Below are 22,008 nucleotides of genomic sequence, written 5' to 3'. Positions count from 1 at the left end.
CTTAATATCAATATTCACCAATTAAAAAATTAATTGACTACTAACTAAAGTTTACTAAAATAAAATGTAGCTACTAGTCGATCTGCTACTTTTGAACCTCTATCATACTCCATGTAAAGAAGATTATTTTTTCAAACTTCCTTGATCTTCAATTTCCATTGGTACCTGTGTCAGACTAGCATTGACTATTAATTTCTGTTTCTTGTACCAGCTTTGACCTTTCTATTTTGTCATCTGAAATTTACTGCATAATACTTATCCTGATCCCACACTTACTGCTTCTGCCTGGTTCTAGATCTTGTATTTGCGTAGGCTTAATTTCACAATGCTGCCCCAAGCTGCTTCCCACGGTTCTGCTCCACTCCTTTGTTGGACCTTCACTCACTTAGTTCTGCCTTTTATGCCCTCTGTTTTCGGTTTGAATGTACTATTATTTTCTTTCCTTATTAACACCCTGCTTCTTTCCTAGGATCCAGCGTTTGAGTTGGTGGAGTTCATAGTGTGCCAGTGCAGAATTCCAGCAAACACTAGCTTTGGATCCTGCTGTTTCTTCTGTTGTAGCATCGGTCCTTGTGTAAGTATTGCATGTTGTGCTGTGCTAGTTTGAAGTGTCCTTAAATCAATGCAAAAATGTATCTCACAATGAATAATTCTGATCTTAACTGTAATATCAAGTAGCAGTTATCAAAGTTATAACTCATTAAGGACCATATTATCAAGAAAGGACAATATATTATCGACGCTTTTATCGGCAGGAAACTGCCGATAAAGCTGCGATAATGGGCTTGATAATAGGGCCTTGTGAATTCCCATAGAAGCCCTTGTTAACACCAAAACCTGGGCTTCCATGGGAATTCACAAGGGCCTATTATCAAGCCCATTATCGCCGCTTTATCGGCCGTTTCCTGCCGATAAAAGTGGCGCTAATGTATTGCCCTTACTTGACAATATGGCCTCAAGTGCTTTACTTCCTGAGGGAGTTTATTTATCACTTAATCTGGAATTAAGGCAACATATATTACGAGGAACTATTTCTGATGTTCCATATTCAAACCTTTTAAAGTGATAACTAGGTTAGAACTGTATAGCAGCATATCAACTTCATAAAAAGACAACTTGTTTATCTTCATAGATAAAACTACATCTATATTTATTAGATTTTCAAAAACACTTTTCAAATGCTAAAGTAAAAGGTGCAGCTGACAAGGGGAAACCTTGTCTAGTACCCCTCTAGAAATTGAAATAAGAAGAGATAGTACCATTAACAAATAACAACACCTTTAGTGAATCATTAAAAGAAGAGATAATGTATGTATACATTTGGGGCCTTTCAATGCAACTCCTAGGAATTTAACATAACTTCTCAACTGACTCTGTCATAAGCTTTTCAGCATCTAAGTTTAGTGCAGCCAGACATTGCCTATATTTGGAAGTAGTGCTAATAACGTTCAGAAACATTCCTGTACAGTCAGCGGACAATCTAACTTTTATAAAACTTGAAAGCATTAAAAAAGGTTCTAATCTAAGTGTAAAAATATTCACCAAAATCTTGCAATCCACAAATATAAGAGAAATGGGTCTATAGTTCTTTTACTATTTCGGATGTGATCCCTCATTTTGTAAGCAACATGTTGCTTCAACAAAAGTACTTTGGGCTTTCGTCTGAGAGGTAAAGTGAAAACATAAATGAAATAATCTGGTAATCAAGTATGTGGAGAAATATAAATACAAATAAATAAAAATGAATACGAACCTGGTGATTTTTATTCATTTAAAGAGCTCATGGCTTTTATAATTTTATCAAGTGAGATATCATCTTCCAAAGGAGAAAAATCAACATGAGATGTATGAGATTTCCCCGTTGTGGAAATTGATCAATATCTTTTCTATTAGAGCTTGCAAGTTTATATAGATTTTGATTAACATTTCTGAAATAGATTTGACATGTCTGAATTCTTGAAGATATGCTTTTTCCTCTTCATCTGTCAACACCTTAAGTGAATTATGTTCTTGTTTGACTATTTAATTATTTAGTAAATGTTTCCTTCCTTTATTTCTGCCCCCAAAATGCCTAAACAGAAGTATTTTTTATAGATATCCTTATATAAGTTCCATCTTTGAATACACCATCCAAAGCTTATTTAGAATGAGTTGTATATTAGATTTGCTCTAAAGTTATTGATGCTATCCTGTATACTCTTAACATTTTTATGATCAGTTTTTGAGAAGTTTTTTTCTTGTAGATTATGTTAAAAAACAAATCCTCAATTGTATGCATAGAAACATCTAGAGTCGATAAATATTTAGAAAAATCTTAAACCTACCAGACGTCTTGCGATATCGAATGACATACCTCATAAGGAAAAGGGGCATGGTGGTGTGAAATTGATGCACAATCCAAACACATATGGCTACCAATTGAAAGTAATTTAACATACCCATTGCCTCTATGCACTATTATAACTAGTACTTATATCAGTCACACTAAGATTGTCCATTCACAAAACATAATTTATAGCACAATAGAAGTTCTCAAAACTGAGAAAATTTCACTACAAATGCTCATGTCAGACTTGCCATCCTATGGTATAACATATGCCACACAATAGATGGCAGAAATCTGTATTTGGAGAACACTAAGATCTATGTCTTACATGACAATCCTACAAACATTTAGAATTTCAAAACAAACATAATTTACCAAATCTGTATTTCTATAAGTTCTTTTGGCTCAAAATGGTTCTCAATAAAATAGAGAAAACTCACAATTCAGACTATCCTCCAATATTAAAATGAAACTAACAAAGTTAAGACATGTAGCATGCAAAGTTTGCAAACATTAGCACCAAATAGCACTTCCCTTACTTAAACACTAATAAACAAATGGAACATATGCCATGGAAATTATTCTGGTAAAACCAATGGACCTCAGTCTGGTCCAAGACCTGTATCTCCCTGTGCATGGTAAGAATTTCACCCTCAGTAGCACAAACAATGAAATGAAATGAAAAATTACATTTCTATAGCGCATAACTACCCGGAGGCCTCGCAGCGCTTTAGACTGATTACTGTGTCGGACCTACGGGTAGTTAGTACGCTTTTGCAAACAGGTAGGTCTTTAAGGCCTTCCTGAAGGACTGTAAGTTACTGTCTTCTCTCAGGGTCACAGGCAGAGAGTTCCAGAGCCTTGTCGCTGTATGGCTGAAAGAGCGGCCGCCCCATCTGGCCCTCTTGACTCTGGACGAAGTTGCCAGATACAGTGTTCCAGAGCGAAGAGCTCTGGAAGGGGTGTAGAGTGACGCTAGAGGATGTAAAATGGCCGGGCCTGTTCGATGAAGAGATTTATGTAGAATACACATGGCTTTAAACTGTGCTCGGGCAGCCACCGGGAGCCAGTGGAGATCTTTTAGCGCCTTCCTGGCGGACTGCCAGCGAGGGATGTTAAACAGCAATCGTGCGGCACAGTTTTGGGTGACCTGGAGCCTGTTGACCACTGCCGCAGGGGCTCCCAGATATAACACATTTCCATAATCCAAGCGGGAGAGTACAAGGGCCTGCACCATGACCCTCCTCGCCTGGATTGGGAGCAAAGGGAGCACTTTGCGGAGCATTTTCATCAGCCCAACGCAGGTGGAGGCAGTTTTGCTGGCTTGAGCTGAGAAGTCCAGTGCTTTATCGAGCCAAATTCCCAAGCTTTTTATCAGGGGCTTAGGGGGAGGGGGGACACCGAGACATGAGGGCCAGATGGAAATTAAGTTGGTCAGAGGAGAGTTGCCCAATAACATGATCTCGGTTTTCTCCCCATTAACCTTAAGGTGGGAAGAGTGCATCCACTTAGCAACAGCCTCTAGACAGGGGCCTAAGTTGTTAGAGGAGCCCTCCGCGTGGTCCAGGGAGACCACCAGTTGGGTGTCGTCAGCGTATGTAATAATACGCACACCGAACGGGTGGACTATCCCTTCTAGCGGCTGCATATAAATGTTAAAAAGGGTGGGGCTCAGGGAGGAACCCTGAGGCACACCACACCTAAGCGGATGCTTTGATGAAACCCCCTCACCCTCGAACACCCGAAAGTATCGCTCGTCCAGGAAGGAGGTCAGCCATGCAAGGGCCGCGCCCGACACACCCATGTTCTTCAGACGATGTAATAGTGTGGCATGGTTAACTGTGTCGAACGCGGCACTTAGATCGAGCAAAATAATGGCTGCTTTTCCTCCCTGGTCCATTATGGCTCTGGCTGCCTCCGTTACTGCCAGAAGGGCCGTCTCAGTACCATGCTGAGGACGGAACCCCGTCTGAGAAACACGCAGTAGGCTGTTAGACTCCAGATAGTCCACCAAGACCTTGTTGACATGTCTTTCCACCAATTTACTCATCCAAGGGAGTAAGGATATTGGACGAAAATTGGACAGGTCATTCTGGTCCAGATTTGGTTTCTTTAACAGGGCCCTAACCATCGCACACTTCCATGGGGCTGGGACAGAGTTGGAGGAGATGGAGGTGTTAAGGACGTCTAAAATGTGCGGGCCAATAGTGTCCATCACTTTAACTAGGGCCTGTGGGGGGGCCGGGTCGTTCGGGGATCCAGAGGTAACTTTGTGGACCAATGTATCCAAAGAAACGAGATCCAGGAGGGGAAGGGTGGCCAGTGAACAGGACAAAGGTAGGTCAAAATCTGACATAAAAGTCAGACCCAGGTCATTCCCCCCTGTTGGAAACAGGGAGTATATTGTTTGGATTTTTTGAGAGAAAAAAGTGGCAAGATTATCACAACGAGCCTGCGCACCATCCGCAGCTGGAAGCTCCGGGGGAGGAGAGATTAGAGATTTTACGATCTTAAACATTTCTCTAGGAGCATTCACTGCCTGAGTGATTTTAGTTCCATAGAACTCTGCTTGGGCGATTTTTATTTGATTTTTATAGTGCCTAATTGTGGTCCTGTACTCTGAACCCTTCATCTGAGAGCGATCTTTCCTCCAGGCTCTCTCCGCTTTGCGGCATCCTTGTTTCAAAGTTCTGAGAGAGGGAGAGTACCAGGGAGCCACTTTAGGTCTTTTTATAGCTTGCCGAGAGCTTTTCGGAAGAACTTGGTCAAGAGTCTCAGAGATCCAATTGTCAAAGTTGAGGGCTGCCATATTGGAGTTGCTCGTTTTTGGAGGTGGATTTTTAAAGAGGGCTTGTTCCCATTTAAGGGGCGATAAGGAGCTCCACTTCCTACCCCAATATTTCTCATGGGTTTGTGGTGTAGGGGGGGTGCCTATAGGCCAGGTAAGGGGGATTAAAAAATGGTCGGTCCAAGGTAGAGGAATCGGGGCTTTGGCCAGAAGAGTGTCAAGGTTGCTATAGACATGGTCCAAGAGGTGTCCTTTGTTGTGTGTTACAAGGAACCCCTTTTGAGATAGGCCAAATGCCTGAAGATTTGAGCAGAGGCTATTGGCGGCGCCATCCAAAGGATCATCAAGATGCAAGTTTAAGTCGCCTAGCAGGGTGAGATTAGATCCGGTGACCACCAGGTTAGCTGCCAAGTCCGTCATATCAGTGACGAAATTGCCAAGTGGGCCAGGTGGTCGATAAACTAAAATACCGGAGAAAGTACAAGTAGGAGAAAATTGAAGTGCGTAGCATAGGCTCTCACAGGCTGACGTGGTAGAGGAGGTGACAAGACTATAGACTATTCAAAAAGCTTTTGGGATCTTAGGGAACCTTTCCAAAATAGGTCTTCTCAAAAAATTAATGTTAGAAATGTGGTGGCGGAATAGGTGATATAGAACATAAGATGTTCAGCTCAGGCATGCCAAAATACTAAGGTTTAAGATAGAAGAACTAATCCAAAAATATTCCATATCACAACAACCCTCTGAAACTTCCAGAACTACTTTTGATTGACCTTCTCCTAACACCAAAGGTTAAATTGATATTACTAGAATTGAAAAATGCTGCACATCTATCCTTTCACACATGGTGTGGCTAGCTGTGATTCATCAGGAGTGGTGACAATTTATTGTATTCGAAAGCGCCTTCACTACATGTTTCATGACAATAATGGAATAGCATCAGAATATGCTTACAGATAAAACAGCTCCCATAGAGTCACTGCATAAAATAGCTGCAGAAAATAGCCTCTATCGCTGTGACAGTGTACCCAGGGACTAGACCAACTGCCCACACACATACACTTGAAATAGTTATATAGTATTAGTCTGAAAATATGGCCCATAATGATCTACATGCCTAACATACCTACTTCCCTTTAAATTCCCATTTTAGCTCTCTACATGCAGGATTTCCCTTTTCTGATTTCCCTTGCCCTTTCCTTTAGATTGGTTTGTCTCTATCCTCATATACAAAATATACCAGAACAGAACTCTAATAAAACATTAAACTGGTCTGTATTACTAATCTAACAGCTTTACTATAGGTATACAACTTCATACGCAGAGGTTTATGATCAAGGTACGATGAAAACTACTACTTTGTAGTGTGATGTCCATATGAAAGTTTGGACCCACTTATGTATTCTGTATTCTTTAATTTTTTTAATGGAATGCAAATTTAACAGATACAAAAAGCACTAATGAAGCCCTGAAATGTTGAAAACAAGCTAGGGCCTTATTTAGGGCTTTTCAGACATGTTACTCAGTCACAAACTTGGCAGGTCAAGCGTGCACCATATTATAAGTACATTACAGCTTATATCAATATGAGGAAATGGATTTTTGAAGATTCACCTCTACTTTTTTCCCCACCTTTTCATTATTACTTCATTATTACATAGTGGTGTAATGGCTCTCTGATGCACTGATCCCTTCTGACCAGGCTTCGCTGAATGCACTCTTATCCCTAATAGTGTATGTTTAATTGGCTTATACTTAATTGGCATAGGTTAGCTTACTATAAGTCCCTAGTATATGGTGCCAAGGATACCCAAGGCCTACAGTCTACTAGAGTGAGTCTCTCAAGGACTGCAGCACTTACTACGCCACCCTGTGACAAAGTAAAACATGTCCCCCAGCATGAGACTGCAGAACAGTAGAGCAGTTTTAAACGGCTAACACTGATGTGCCTTTTAAAGTAATGGCAAAGCCCAAACCTTCCTTTTTAATATATATATAAGTCATCCTAAGGCAGGCCTAATGAGCTTTAAGGCAGGGTACTGTATACTTAAAAAGTAGGACATGTGTTTTTATATGTCCTGGCAGTAAAAAACCTACATAGTTGTTTTTACTGTATAAAAGCTAGTTGTCCCAGTGGCAAGTGCATGGTTGCCAGGTGACAAATCAGAAGTGCTAAGTTCAGCATGGCACTGCTAGATACAATACTTGTAGGTGTCAAATTAATTGTTATAGTAAACCTAACTTGTTGCTCAAGTTGAATCGATTATAACTTTTTCACAAATGGCAACTTTAGAAAGTTCCTACTTTGTTGTCCAAGCTTTCCAGTGACCGTTTACAGTTGCACACAAGCTGCTGTCCTTGAGTCAGCTTTCTGCCCTCCTGGGTAAGAGGTGTGAATGACTCTCAGAAAGATACAGATAGAATCTGCCAAGGCAGGAGGAGTGATCGCCCCCTGGCAGGAATGCCAAACAAGGTGTGAGCTGAAAAAGCGAGCTTCAAAGGGGAAGCCACTTTTGAAGGGCAAATGGTGATCACACAGAGGAGGTGCAGCTGTTTGGTTGTTGCACACAGGCATCTTGGTGATAGAGTAAAAAACTGTTGACAAACTGTTTTTTTTTTAACGGAAGTGAAAAGCCAACGTAGCTACATCTCTAGAATAGCTAGGCAGCGCCACAGACCCAGAGAAGGGTTCTGCCATGTTCAGGCTTTGCAGAATCTTGCACCATGGGATAGCTAGATGCCATACTTTGCAGGAAATTGTCATGAGGCCCCATCCCCTGGGCTCATAAAAAGCATAAAAGAGGCACCCCTGAGACACAAGCCTCAGATCACGTCTGCACTGGAGAAAGGACTGAAGAAAGATTGCCCTAGTGTTCCCTGGACCTGGCAAAGAGAGGTTGCACCAAAGACTGGACTGTTCATGATGATCCATGTCCTAGCAAAGAAAGAACTGTGCCTGTGGTACCCTGGTGAAGGAAAATTCATTCCTGAGACCCAGACAGAAGTGACTCAATTGGCTGATTTCCTATTACAGCTGCTTCCGGGTCACAAAAGATGAAGAAGCCTGCCTAGGCGAGTTGGTAGCCACAATCACCTGATCACAACTGACTGCCAAAGCACAGCCTGGACGAAAATGTTTCCAAACTCAAAATTTGCTCCCCAGTCTGTTGGACCTTGGAGAGTTATTGAATTGCTATTCAGTCACGCAAGATGGACACTGGTATCAGTTAAAGTGAACTGCTTGATTTGCTGTAAACAAAAACTCTTAGCCAATGGCAACTGGTTTTTGGTTGGACTTCAACCGGACTTCGAGGGACATCGACCCTTTGGCCACAGCCACCCCACTGTTTTAATGAATGAGGGGTGGACCCAGGAAGACCCCTGTCATCTTCGGTATCTTGTATCACTGGTATTAGCCCCACTCCATTGATGCCTACGATGGTTTGTCCATAGAGCCGGGAACTGGACTGAAGACTGCTTTGACTACAAGGTAACTCTCCTGCTAAGCTTCATTGGTGCTAGTGACTCACTCTCTGCTAAAGTTGGTCCCCCAAAGTGGTCCAGAATGTTTGGACACAAGTTACAAAAGATTTCAAATGTTTCTCAAATAATGAATGTCCTCATTTTGATAACTGTTGGTTGGATCGCCGACCGCTATCGCGGGGGTCACAAGACCACCGACAAGCAGGCAGCAGTCCAACTACCGCATTAGGAGGCAGCCGCTGGGCTGGCAGTTGAAAAGTGTGCCTTATCACGGTGGCATGTGCTGTGGCCAAGGAAAAGTGCCGTAGTACAAGCTGCAGTAGTAAGGATCACCTCCTGCACGTCCATAGACCGTGTGCCATGTGCCTTATTGTGCATAGCACACAGTACATGGAGGTGAGTGGGGGGCACTACATGTGCCCTCAGGGCCAATTTGCAGTGCCCCATGACAAACATTTGACTTGTTTGGGCCCCCCAAAGTCCCTTTCCAACATCCCATACATGGCAGTATTCCTGCCAGAATGGATATAGAAATGGATATACAAATTCTGATGGTGGTACCTGGCTCGGGACTGCTGCCATTCTGTGGCGCAACTCTGACCGGCACCCCGTTGGGCTCTGAGATCCTAGCTGAGGCAGACTTCGACCTCTGCAGTCTAACCACCAGCATTAAAATTCGGTGGTCGGACTGAAGGGCTGTTGACATCGGACCGCCGCTGATGGCCTGTCGGTGGTGGTCCAACCACCATCAAAATGAGGGACTACGTTTAGGGCTTGTTTTTTAGTGCAAACTGCATCCTTGTCCCATTTCGAAGCAAGGGTGCATTTTGCTAGAAGAAAACAGTGCTAAATGCTAGATTACACTCCTCACGTAAGTATTCTGCTGAAATTCAGAGTCATTATGGTAGAAAGAATTACTCGTTACACCCACCCCTAATTCTGACTCCTCTTGGTTTGAACATTTTCACCATTTAACTTTTGTTCTTGTCCCACACAGTGAGCCCTTTGTATATTTTATTTACTAGAATTCAGCTTGCCTAAAATCTTTTTTCCTCTCAACAGTTTTTATTAATAATTTTGTATTATAAACATTTCAGGTAAAGTACAATAGGCTTTTTGCGCAGTGTACATATTAGTTGAGTAAGTACTACTGGATAAAAGCATACATTTGTCCACTTTAAGTACTATACAGTGACAATGCATTCCTATGTGGAATTGCAGTGAAAGGGTGGGAAGGAAGCATAACAGGGATGAACACACTGGCATGTAAGTGGTATATGAGGAATTCATTGAAAACCCCTTGGGCTCCATGAGGCCTTTTATTCACAGCAACAGCTGTGAACAAACACTGGAATGTTGATGCTCCAGGCTTCTACGGGTCATTGTCTTCAATGGAGCTCCCAACACTCCAATGTTCTAAATATGTTTACCTCTCATTTTGTCACAACTGTATATTAAGATCTGGGCAACACACATTCCACAGTACTGCTAGGATGATGTCAAACAAATATATGTTCATTAGGCAGGATTTGTTGTAGCTCCTTATTTATTTAATATCTTGGTAAGCAATTCATTTTCCTGTCTGAAATCAATTGCTGTCAACTGACCACAATTCAGTTCAGCAAGAATCTAAGCCATGTTTTATGAGATTACCTTCTACTACTGGACAATATAACCTTAAGAATTGAAAGATCTGTAAATATCTTCAATATTTATATGAATAAAAATCTTCTTGAAATTGGGATTGTGAAAAGCCAAAAAATAATCTTTGATGTATGTAGCTATAAGGATGCTTGTTTGGTCAATTGATTGCCACACACTTGAAGCAGTGTCATTATGGAGGTAGCTTTGCACAGTTTTTAATCAGAACCTAACAAGGTAGCATTTTGTTTCGCCCTTAAAGCCTTTGCAAAGGAGGATAAAATTAAGAGGTGGAGCCATGTCGCCACTACTTACAGCATACACAGTAAAGGTAACACCCTTGGTGATTTTTGATTCTCAAGTGCAGTTTTCTTTGCCCCCGAAAACAATTGCTCGTATATAGGCCTAAACTCCTAGGACTAAATAACTCTTAGGACTACACGAGGGGGACATCAATACAAGCAATATGATTAGAATACAAAATAGTTTAAATCAATGAACAAATCATTCTATCTATTCCTTACCTTATTACAATCAGCGATAGGAACAATGGTCAACTGGATCACCAAACAAATACATTGCATTGCTACCCACATAAACCCAATAATATCCTTGTGAAAGCATTCGCTGGAGCCCTTGGGTTGAAGGGCTTTTTTTGCTCATGGTATAAAGTCAAGGCCATTATTAAAGGCATGCATTAAGAAGCAAGCCATAGGCTGGTCCTACACAACTGATCTACAAAATGCATTATTGGAAAAACATATTGTCCATTATGCTGCTGCCTTAATGTCATGCTTTTCCTTCAGTAAAGGGTGATTTCACTGGTCTTAACAGATACTGGGAAAAAGCTGTGATAACAGGGGTGTAGGTAGTATGCAGGGTAGGTGTGATGGCTCCCAAAGGTAGAGATTTACTGGGTAATGGTAGATCTACATTATTAATATAGGTGGTTGGGTTTGGTGAGTGTAGGATGTCAGAGTGTTGTAATGACCTTGGTTTGAATAAGTGCCAAGGAGAGGTATGTCCACGGGCTTTATAAAGTTTTACATTTAGAGGAAGTGGATTGTCAATGTTGAGTCTGACTGTTTAAAAAAAATATCCATCTGTATCACATGAATTATGTACAAACTGCAGAATAGGAATTGGTGGAAGTGGGTTGGAACAGTGTTTGAGAGCTTTGAAGAGCGCCTTGATATCCTTATCACCTTAAGTTTGGTGTTTGGGTAGTAATTAGTCAGGCAACTTAAATTTAATCTTGCATGTGCTGCATACTATTCCGAGGCTGACAAGGTTGCCAAGGTTTTTGATTTCATATTCCAATGGGGAGCAGGATCAAAATTGATTTGCATATGGCTGGGTCTAAACTTGAGTGGCATGGTGAGCAAAAGAACAATGGATTTATTAAGATCTTTTGACTGAGGGCAAATGTTTGATTTGTTCCACATTCCTTTCATCATTCGTGTGTCTTTTTCTTTCTTGCCCTGAATGCACCAGGTATGCCCTGACGTGGGTCCTGGGCTGACTGTACAACTGGATTCAGGCTAGCCTGGCTGATATGGGGTGATATCTTGAAACCGATCCCAGGATGATTCTTTCTGTTCCAGGGAGGACTTGGCTTTTCAGTTCAGGCTGGATTGTTCCCATCAGGAGTAGGGTCAAGATTGATTTGCATATGGCTGGGTCTAAACTGGGGTGTTATAGTGAGCAAAAGATCAATGGATTTAAACCCGATCGCTTGACTAGGGGTGTTTGTTTAATTTGTTCTGCATTCCAACCATCATTTTGTGTCTTTTGCTACATATAGCACGGCAGAGTTGAAGATGCAAGATGTCATGATCCTATTTGCAGTATGCAGATTCGGAGTTATGGAGTAGTAACTAGAGTGCTTGTAAAAACAGACATCGACTTTCTGACACTTCATTTAAGACAAAAGGCAATACCCAAGATTTCCTGACTAGCTTACACCTTTGCAACATCTGATTCGACTTCAGAATGAAAGAAATCTAGTACTGGGTAACAAATTCTAAGTTATATGGTGTTTTAAAATTTCAGGCATTAATTGTGACCACCTTTGTTTACTCTAAGACTATTTCACTGCACAATCAGTAGTGGTGTTCTTAGTATGACACACAAGTGAGACAGTATAGACCTGATTACAAGATTAGGTGTTATTTACCACACCTGTTAAATAAAAATACCTCTGGTTTCGTTAGTCACGGAATGCAATAAATAGCACCTATTGTGAGTTTCTGGGGAATAAGATGTAAATGTGTATGGTTAATGCGCCAAAATCTGCATATTCGGTAATAACCATAAGTTTTTCCCCTGTTAAATGTCGGCATGTTTGACCTGCTGAAATTTAATGAAGGTTGAGGTATTAAAACTCAACTTGTAACTTCAACTTATGTGTATACAGGGGTTTATGCACAAGTCAGAAAAAAATGAAAGACTCGTAATGAGGACCTATGACTGAAGATGAAGTAATATCAGAACATTCGATGTATTTGTGCAAATGGTAAGTGTAGCAGAGGTGTAAAATGCCAAGGAATCAAAAAATGCCTCAGAGCCATACAAGAAGAACAATACCCTAGTTTGAGGTGATAATAATGTAAGACGAGAAGAATGGGATAAACTACTAGATTGCATCTTCTTTACCATATATGGAAATTCAAATAACTAGATATTGTCAAGGTAATTTGACGTGTTCTTGGATATGTGTTCCGAATACGCAAACTATTCACTTTGATATGTTGATCAAAGCTTTAAGTTTATTTAGTCCCTGTGGCAAAAGATGATCTAATCTTATCCTGAGTGTTGAGTAAAGAAAAAAGTAGTTTACTTTATCTGCTCTTTTGATGCTATGTGCCGATATCTCTGCAGATGCTAAAAAGCCTATCTTCTTCATTAGGAGATTATTGAAAAATAATGAACGCAGTGGGTCGAGAGCTGATGGCATCATCATTTGTAGATCAAACATATATATTGCATAAAAAGCCGCTGCAGTAAAAGCACAGGACACAACATCACACACATTAATAGTTGATTTCACAACTAGTAGCAAACTGCTACAATAAATATCGCTGTCCCACACCAACAGAAACAATATGCCCATGAATGCTGCTACCATATTTAAATTTGCTGGTCTTGGGCTACAGGTTTACACTCATGGCATACACAGTGCTGGGCCAGTAAATAACAAAAGAGAATGTCAAGACAGCTACTAAGATCACTGTTTTCAGTCTCACCCTACACTGATTATAAATGTGCACTCTCCAAACATCATATTACTGGCAAGATGACACCTACACTCAGATGGCACGCTACTTTCTAAGGAATTGTCCTGCTGCTCTTCAGCTGCCCAAGTATTAGTACCACAGCCTTGAAGACATAGGGGAATAGTTATACGTCTTTTTATCACACTCTGGTTGCACAGCGGCCTTCCCCATATTTACAAGGTGGAGCCAAGCCACTTAAAGTGGCTTAACGCCACCTTGTAAATTTGCCCCTTTCCACCGCAGTCCTCTGTGGCAAATGAGCATGGGTGTTGCAGTGGGCGTTCCACAGCAACACCCATACATTTTTTAGGCTACCCCAGATTTTCAAGGCTGGGGCAGCACCGAAAACTAAGGCCAGGGTATACCTGGTCTTAGAATGGCGATACAGGGGGAAATTATTAATTTTTCCTAATTTTCTGCTCTTTCTTTGTGTGCTGTTGAAAAAGCAAATCACCATTATTGACTGTTTGTGTGCAGGATGGTGTCCCTTTCTGCACATAAACAATTGCCCCTGCAGCACAGGCACCCTTGCAACATGGCAGCAGGGTGCCTAAGCTGGCACTTGGCTGTTATTTTAGCACTAGCGGAAACACAGGGGTGCACCGTATTCTTGCGACTATGGTATGTCCCTGTGTTTTAAAAATGACACAGAGCTGTGTTGCCAAATTTGGTATTAAACTACACCCTGACATTTGTCAATATGCTCCTTGGTGTGGAAGGTGGGCTGTCTTCATGGAGTTAGTGAAGTCTTTATCAACTATCATAATCAAATGAGGTAGATGCTTCACAGGGCAGTAGATGTTACTTGGTGCTGTACTGTGATGAGTTTGCTCTGTGCTAGTGAGAGTAAGGTATGTAAGCTAATTGTTTTATCCATACTCCTCCATACATTGCAGAAGCATAATAAGTTGTGTGTTTGTGGATATAGGTGTATTTGGGTCTATCATTTAATGTAAACGCATTGTTTATGAATTTCTTCTCCAATGGTTGAGTGTCAATCATGAATAGAAGAGTTAACATGTTTTCTCTTTTCTATTCAAGTCCACTACTTCAAGATTCAGTGTGATGAATGGGTGTAGTTTTATGGTTGCATGTGTGAGGTACCATTTCCTTTTCCTGTTCATATCCAACTGTCTGTTTAAATACGTACTATGTGTGAGTGCATATATGTGTGCTGTAAATCCAAATTTTATTTGAAGTTTAACTTTTTATTGAAATTATGAATCAGATTATAAAGTACATATGTCAGATGAGCAACATTAAAGAAAACTGGATTAACTATTAAAGGGTATACACTGCAAACAGAAATTGAACTGCTGTTAGACCTGTCAGCCATAGGCTGGTCTTCCCCCAATCGTTTTGATGAAACTATTTTTGCTGGCCGTAGGACTCTGGGCAGTTCACCACTGCGAACCAGTGCTGAAGTACTGGAGCTCTCGGCTTAAAACCTGTCAAGATTGGCTTATACCCAATTGGCATGTTTAATTTACTTGTTCAGTCCCAAGTAAAGGGGCACTACATACACTCAGGGCCTGTAAATTAAATGCTAAAAGTGAACCTGCAGCACTGATTGTGCCACCCACTTTAGTAGCCCTTTAAGCATATCTCTCAGGCCTGCTTTTGCAGATCCTGTTTTAAACTGCCATTTCAACCTGACAAAATGAACCCATTGTTAGGACCAAACCTTCCTTTTCAATGCAAATACATCCTCCCTAGGGTAGGCCCTGGACAGCCCAGAGGGCAGGGTGCAATGTTTTTTGAAAAGTAGGACATGTACTTTTAAGTCTCACATTGCAGTGTAGTTCCTATATCCCTGATAGGCTCTGTGCATTGGAATAATATACACTATAGTTTTGACATAGGACCGAGGTCAGTATGTCTCTATCGAGTACATTAAACTTAATTACTTGTGTGTGCCAGCTAACTCAGAGGTCACTAGAAACTTTCTCGAGTGAACAAGAAGGGATTAGTTTCTGATAACCGCATGAACATGCCAACTTTGTTTCCCCTTGAGTCAGAATAATCTTAGAGTCTTGGAAACAATAGATAACCGTTTCACTCAGTCAATCCTGCATGCTTCGTTCCTACAGAGTGTTGCACAGAAATAGGGAGATGGGCATTTCAATAAAAAGGGTTTATTGAACAGTCTTCTTTCTCATGCAAGAGATATGAACTGCTACAATAGTAAGACAGAATGTGAAGGATAAAATGTACAGCGTTAGCAGTAAGATGAAATAAAACTGTAATAGCATGTCTTGTAGCTATGACATATATTCATTAAAATACATACATGAATAACACAGGCTAAAATATTCATCTGATGCTTCTAAAATAATCCTACCCCAGTGTACCAAACCTAGGTCTAGTACGAGGGAAGAAGTAGGTGCTGTTTTAGTCTGGTTTAGTTATGCCAAGAGTTGCCAAAAATTTCTCTAGGTTCTAATCAGCTCCATACCTTAGAATGAGAGAGGTTGGTATCTCTTTCCTGGGCCTCGATCTCTAACACCCCGCAAGGAGATTCAGAAACACTGGAGCTAGATTCTCGACAAGGAGGATGACAGCGTCTGGTCACTGCGTCAGTTGGGGACTTGACTTCCTTCGGGACTTGCTGTGGTGAGCTGCGGTGTGCAAGTAGGTAGCCGAACCGCACTGTGCCTTGCCATAGCAAGTGAAGGAATATTTATACCTTGAAGGTGTTTAGGAATGCCAGTATTGATGTAAAAGTCGGGCATAAGAACGTCATGAATGAACCCCTAAGGAATAGATCTTCATGCATACTAAAGAGTTCTTGGAGAAATCAATATCCAAGCAAGTGGAAGTCTTAAAGGCTTAAGAGTCTGGTTTTCCAAGAACTCGTTGTGACGTAGATGAACAGATGTAGGTGGTCATGCCTGTATTTTTGTTAGCATGGGTAATGCCTAAATAAGGGCTGGACTTCTATGCCTAAATAAGGGCAATGTGAATTGTACCTATATAAGGGCATGAATCAGGAAATTCATACATAATCTAAATCGATACACAACAACGTGTCCTGGTAGTAAAAATCCCATACATTCTTTTTTCACTAATGGAAGGCCTATCTCTTCCAAAGGATAACTTTGAAGTTACCATATGATATTTCATAAGTGTAATTTCTAAATGGGAAGAGATAACCAGGTCATGTTTGGTTTCTTTAGAATTTGGGTAAAAGCCCTATTTAGTGGTGAAGTATGGTTTTTGATCGCAATTTAAAAAAATGCCACTTTTAGAACGTTTTTTTATTTAGAAAAAAAAGGCACCCCAATATTCCCTCAAGAGCTTGGGTAGACTGTAATATAATAGGTAAGAATGTCCACAAGGGATGCATTTACACAACTATATTTGACCAATTTTTTATGCAATACAATAAGTCATATTTTGACATCAACAAATCAATTGACAGTGATTTAAAAGTAAGTTTAAGAAAACATAATTATTTGGAGAGAAAAAAGAACAATTCTAAAGCAGGTGTGTAGATTAATAATTTTATATTGAAAAAAAAACCATTTATATATATATATATATATATATATATATATATATATATATATATATATATACAATAGGGGTTCACAAGAAAACAATCATTACATACATTGACAACGATTTTTTAAAAATTCCATATATCTTTAGAGATCACATGTCAATGTATAGAATGCCCAGATCCTATATCCAGCATTTGAACCTGTCCAACAAGCAGAACTAGGCTACAAATAGCATGTTTGATAATAACTTTAGAAGAAATTAGACAGTTCATCAATGTTTCCGTATCTGTCATTGTGAATAAATGAGACCATCTTCAGGACTAAGGATATTTGAAGATGATAGAAGCACCCTTTCTGAGGTCCAAAAAGAGGCAGTTGTAGGATGGACTGTGAGGGTGTGCTCGCATAGGAGTCACTGAATCTAATGTAGGGGTGGGCGGAAAATCCGTTCCGCTCGCGGATTTTGCGGATTTTCGGGAAATCCGCAATCCGCGAGATTTGCGAATCTCCCGCAAAATCCGCAAATCCGCGAGCAGCGGATTTGGCTCGCACTGCTCGCACTGTTCGCGTGAGTTCGCGCCCCGCGAATAAGTGCGAATAAGTGCAAAATTGCAGAAATACGCTCTTAGCAAAACTGAAAGTAACTACTTACCAGGTTCAAAAGTTCAGGCTCATCATTAGTAGCCATTTTCTGTAGTGCTTCCTGAGGGGCCCCTCCAGAGTTCAGTTGCAGGTTGCAACTATTATGTGACCCTGCTCTGAACCTCAGAATAGTTACATATATGCCACAAAGGTCCTGAATTACAGCTAAGGGAGACAAGCAGGAGCCAGGCTGGAGGTTCAAATCCATTATTCAGCCCCTAATTCATTATTGTCAGTTGGGGCAGGGCAGGTGTTGTAACTAATTTTGCAACAATGAAAGCACTTAGCAAGTTCAAAAGATCACTAATCAGGAAGCACTAAGGAAGCAGGTGCCAGCTAAAAAAATATTCTGTGACACATTAATCAGCCCCAAATTAATTCAGGTCACTTGAGGCAGGGAAGGTGTGCTTGTTGCCACAATAATGTACACTGACTGGACAACCAGAGGGTGCTGTGATGAAACAGAGGGTGGCATGGGTGGGCCAGAGGGTGGCATGAGTAGTCAGAGAGTGGCAGTGGTGACAGAGAGTGGCAGTGATGAAGAAGAGTGTCCCAAACAGGCTGGACACGTAGAAACAACAAGTTCGCGAAACTTGCGACCCGACAGGTAAGTTCGCAATTTGCGACATTGTACAAAACCCTCGCGAACTGGCAGAAACCCGCGCAAACACAAAAAAAAAAAAAATCCGCAAATTCGCGGAAATTCGCGGATTTTGCGGATTGCGAATCCGCAAATCCGCAAAATTCGCGAACGCGAGATCCGCAAAATTCGCTCATGCTTAATCTAATGTCACGACTAATCATGATCTCAATGGTCATTAGGGAGTTCCTCATTTCTATATTACCGTTAGTAACTTTAAATGGATGCAAACCAAAAGCTAAATAAGGTGAGAAACCACTGATGTCAGGGTACAACATTAATATCTCCCAGTGGGTTGCGGATTGTATAGTCTCTGCCCCGTGGCGTTCAACATGAATTAAGAAGCAGCTTTTAAAAAGTTGGCACTTGTCTGCCCTCTGCCCATTTGTGCGTATAGCCTGGCCTGGGTCACATCACTGGGTGTAACATACAGTTAGACTTTGTGAATTCCTCCCAGACAGTCACACAGTAGAGGGATTTGGTGTGCCTGACTGGTCCATCTGCTGGCAGGATGTGGGAAGAGCTGAGCACAGCCCCACACACCTGAATAGCCTATTCTCTTCCTTCATACAAAGGGCCTACACACCCTGCATTGTCCCTCCAGCCAGATTAGAGCCAGGGCAGAGGAGGCAGGACTTTCCATGCACTTCAAAGTTATTAACTAGATCCTTCTCCCACCTTCCAGAACCAGGACACAAGTGTATAAAAGAAGTACCTCAGATACCACCACTTCAGTAGAATTCTGGACCTGTGGATATTCTGCCAGGAAGAAGGACTGCTGCACTGCAACAAGGTCTGCACTCTGATGGACTGATGCTCTGAAGGGACTGCTGCCCTGCTGTGCTGATCAGCTACCTGCTGCCCTCTTGACTGGGTGTGAGGAATTGCACCAGCAACCCATCTTGAACCCAGGACCCCAGAATGACTCAAAGGACTAGTCTGATGAGCTCCTGATCTGAGCCTCAGGGACATAAAAGGCTTCCCAACAAATCCTGGACCAGTCATCGGTGAGTTCCTGAACCCCAGGTGATGTCCCTCAGATGCTGGACCCTTGGTGCGGATCAGCGGGCTCTTTTGGGATTTTCACAACTGCAAATTGACCAGTGTGCACTGGAACCACACAGTTAGCATTCGAAATTCAGTGTGATCCCCCGCCTGCTCATCTCCTCACTCAGCAAGCATCAATCAAATACGAGGACCGTAAACGTGAAGCTCCAGCCCACCTGTAGGCAACATTCGAGCTGCTCTACGCACCACGCCGACCACTGCCAGTGATGATCTCCTTGCTCTCTGGGACTCTCTCCAGCTCGAACAGGACTCTTGGCACATAACTTGAGAAGGTAAAAGTTCAGCTGGACTAATCTGGGACTTTATCTGACCTGCGCTCCATTGCAGGTGGCTTTAACTTTTGCCGCTGACTTGTTCCAGTGCAACCAGATAACCACTGTTGGCACTTTCTGCTTTAAGCACTATTTTACAGTTTATTCTATTATTTTTCTCTAATTTCATAACCTATGGTTGGATCTTTTTGTGTGTGTTTTCACTGTTTTACTGTTTGAAATGTTGCACAAATACCTTGCACATTTCCTCTACGTACTGCTCTGTGCCAAGCTACCAGGGGGTTGAGCACAGGTTAATTTGAGATTTGCTTATGCCTTACCCTGACTAGGATTGTGGTTGCTGCTTGACCAGAGCTCTCACCCCAGTCAACTAGTAAACCAATTTCTAACAACTGCAAAATGGAAATCTTAATATTTACTAATGAATGGAACATAATGATATTCTATGGCATATAAAAATATAAAGAAGTTGTAATGTTAGAAAAGAAAGAAAGAGAGACAGAGGAAGAAATATAGAGGTCAAAGAAGATATGTGAGAAGAGAATGGAAGGTCTGCAATATATAAGTAAGAGACAATGATTGAAGCGGTAACAACATATAAAAATATATTCTTAGTTTGGTATATATGAACATTAAACCAACATGTATATCAGTATTATTTTCTAAAGCTATTCATGAAATACGGATGTTATAATCAGTAACAGCATCCTGCCTGGTTGTTCATACCTGAACATGGTTTATTCTTTGTTGGTGATCATGACCATGTATTATGACCTTCTCTTAATTACATTTGGCATATGATCATCACTTAGCAAAGGATCCTGAAGTCTCATAACAAAGTTATGAAAATCATCATACCACACATTGTGTATCACACCTTCAGTGATGCGAATTGTAAATCTCACCACCTCTTCTATAGGCAGTGCCTTAAGAGCTTGCACACAACCTCCATGGCTTCAGGAATCAAAATGAGGGAATATAGTTAAATTTTTCAATAGTAAGCCAAACAGCAACATCATGGTTGTTGAAAAGCCTACAATGACATTCATTATTGTGCTTGCAATCGAGCACCATTTCTGTTCTTTGTAGTACGTGGATTCATGGTTGAAGTTCCTGCTTGTTGTCTCGTGTAACTATACCTGTTCATTTGTGCTGTATGATGACACCAATGCAGTATGAGCCAATATCAGACTCTCCTTTATGCCACATGGCATGTCTGTGAACACTAGGTTCAAGTATACAGTTTCATTGAGCATGGGTTAAAAGGCATCCCTTCCAACATTTCCTACAAAAATGTCTTTATGTGATAGTATGTCCTCGTTTTTAGGAGAATCTGCTGCTCCTGGTGTAGTGGCTTTGTGATTGACCCAATGTCACTCTCAAGAAATACATCACAAATAAAATCAAGAGAACCTGATGCCAGGTCTGTCTATTAATGGAAGTGTTCTGTATGGTGGAAATGGCCTGCCCCATGGCCTCCCAGACCCTGCAACGCCTCCAGCTCAAGGACATTGTACATGCTGCAGCAGGCCTCATTAAGGGCCTAACACATTAAGACCAAATCACTTCTTAAGGGATGGAACTCCTTTGGTTTCTTGCACCATTTTCAAAACCAGTTAAATCAACTGCAAAAAAAAACAGCATTCCAATCTATCCCGGGTAATAGCTCATAGGTAAATATGTGTAAAAAGTTTAAAAGGCAACAGATATTCTCTAATTATGAACGCAGGAAAGGATAATGTTAGACCTGTCAGCCTTAGGGTGGTATTCCCCCAAACATTTTGCCTTACTACTCCTTTTTTGTTTACCTCATTTAGTGTTGTCCTTAGGACTCTTAACAGTTTGTCAGTGCTAAGATGTGTGTGCTCTATCTTTTAAACATGGTGAAATCCGTCCTGGCAGCTATCTAGTCTTTTATTTTCCAAATCCTTTTTTTTCTGTTACCCCCCGCAGCTTGCTCAGCGCCATGATGCTCCCCTGGGAGCGAACGTTAGCGCTTTATAAATGCACAAAAATATCAAAAATATCAAAATATCAAATCAGCTTACAGCCAATTGGCAAGTTTATTGTACTTGATGGGACACTTTCTACTGGCCCATCATAACATTTGTTATCACAAGTGTCCTGGCTCAGGGAAGGCTCCAAATAATCGTCAAATACTCTAATTGCCATTTCTAACTAAGGATCACTGCGTGGATACTTTTACACTTTAGGGAGACCAGACAGAACCACATTATACTGGCAATAATGCATTTGATTAAAATCTTAAATAGATGGTTGAGCATCACAACCATGTTTGAAGTAATGCATATAGTTAGAGCTGCTAATGTTATATGATAATTATGTAAACACTATGTTTGTTATACTTTT

General features: G+C 41.1%; 1 long non-coding RNA gene across 1 annotated transcript in view; it reads left to right on the top strand.

Annotated features, from left to right (window-relative positions):
* LOC147685299 (uncharacterized) overlaps positions 1–22,008 on the top strand; it is a 1,016,963-nt gene that overhangs the window by 701,555 nt on the left and 293,400 nt on the right. Inside the window, exon 3 of the long non-coding RNA XR_015300433.1 lies at positions 470–574. This is a non-coding gene — a long non-coding RNA (uncharacterized LOC147685299). The remainder of the gene's footprint in view (positions 1–469; positions 575–22,008) is intronic.

This window comes from Lissotriton vulgaris, chromosome 10 (assembly GCF_964263255.1).
Source record: "Lissotriton vulgaris chromosome 10, aLisVul1.2, whole genome shotgun sequence".
In the NCBI taxonomy this organism is placed as follows: domain Eukaryota; kingdom Metazoa; phylum Chordata; class Amphibia; order Caudata; family Salamandridae; genus Lissotriton; species Lissotriton vulgaris.
Note: the sequence above shows the minus strand (reverse complement) of the source record. Positions and strands in the feature narration are given on the sequence as shown.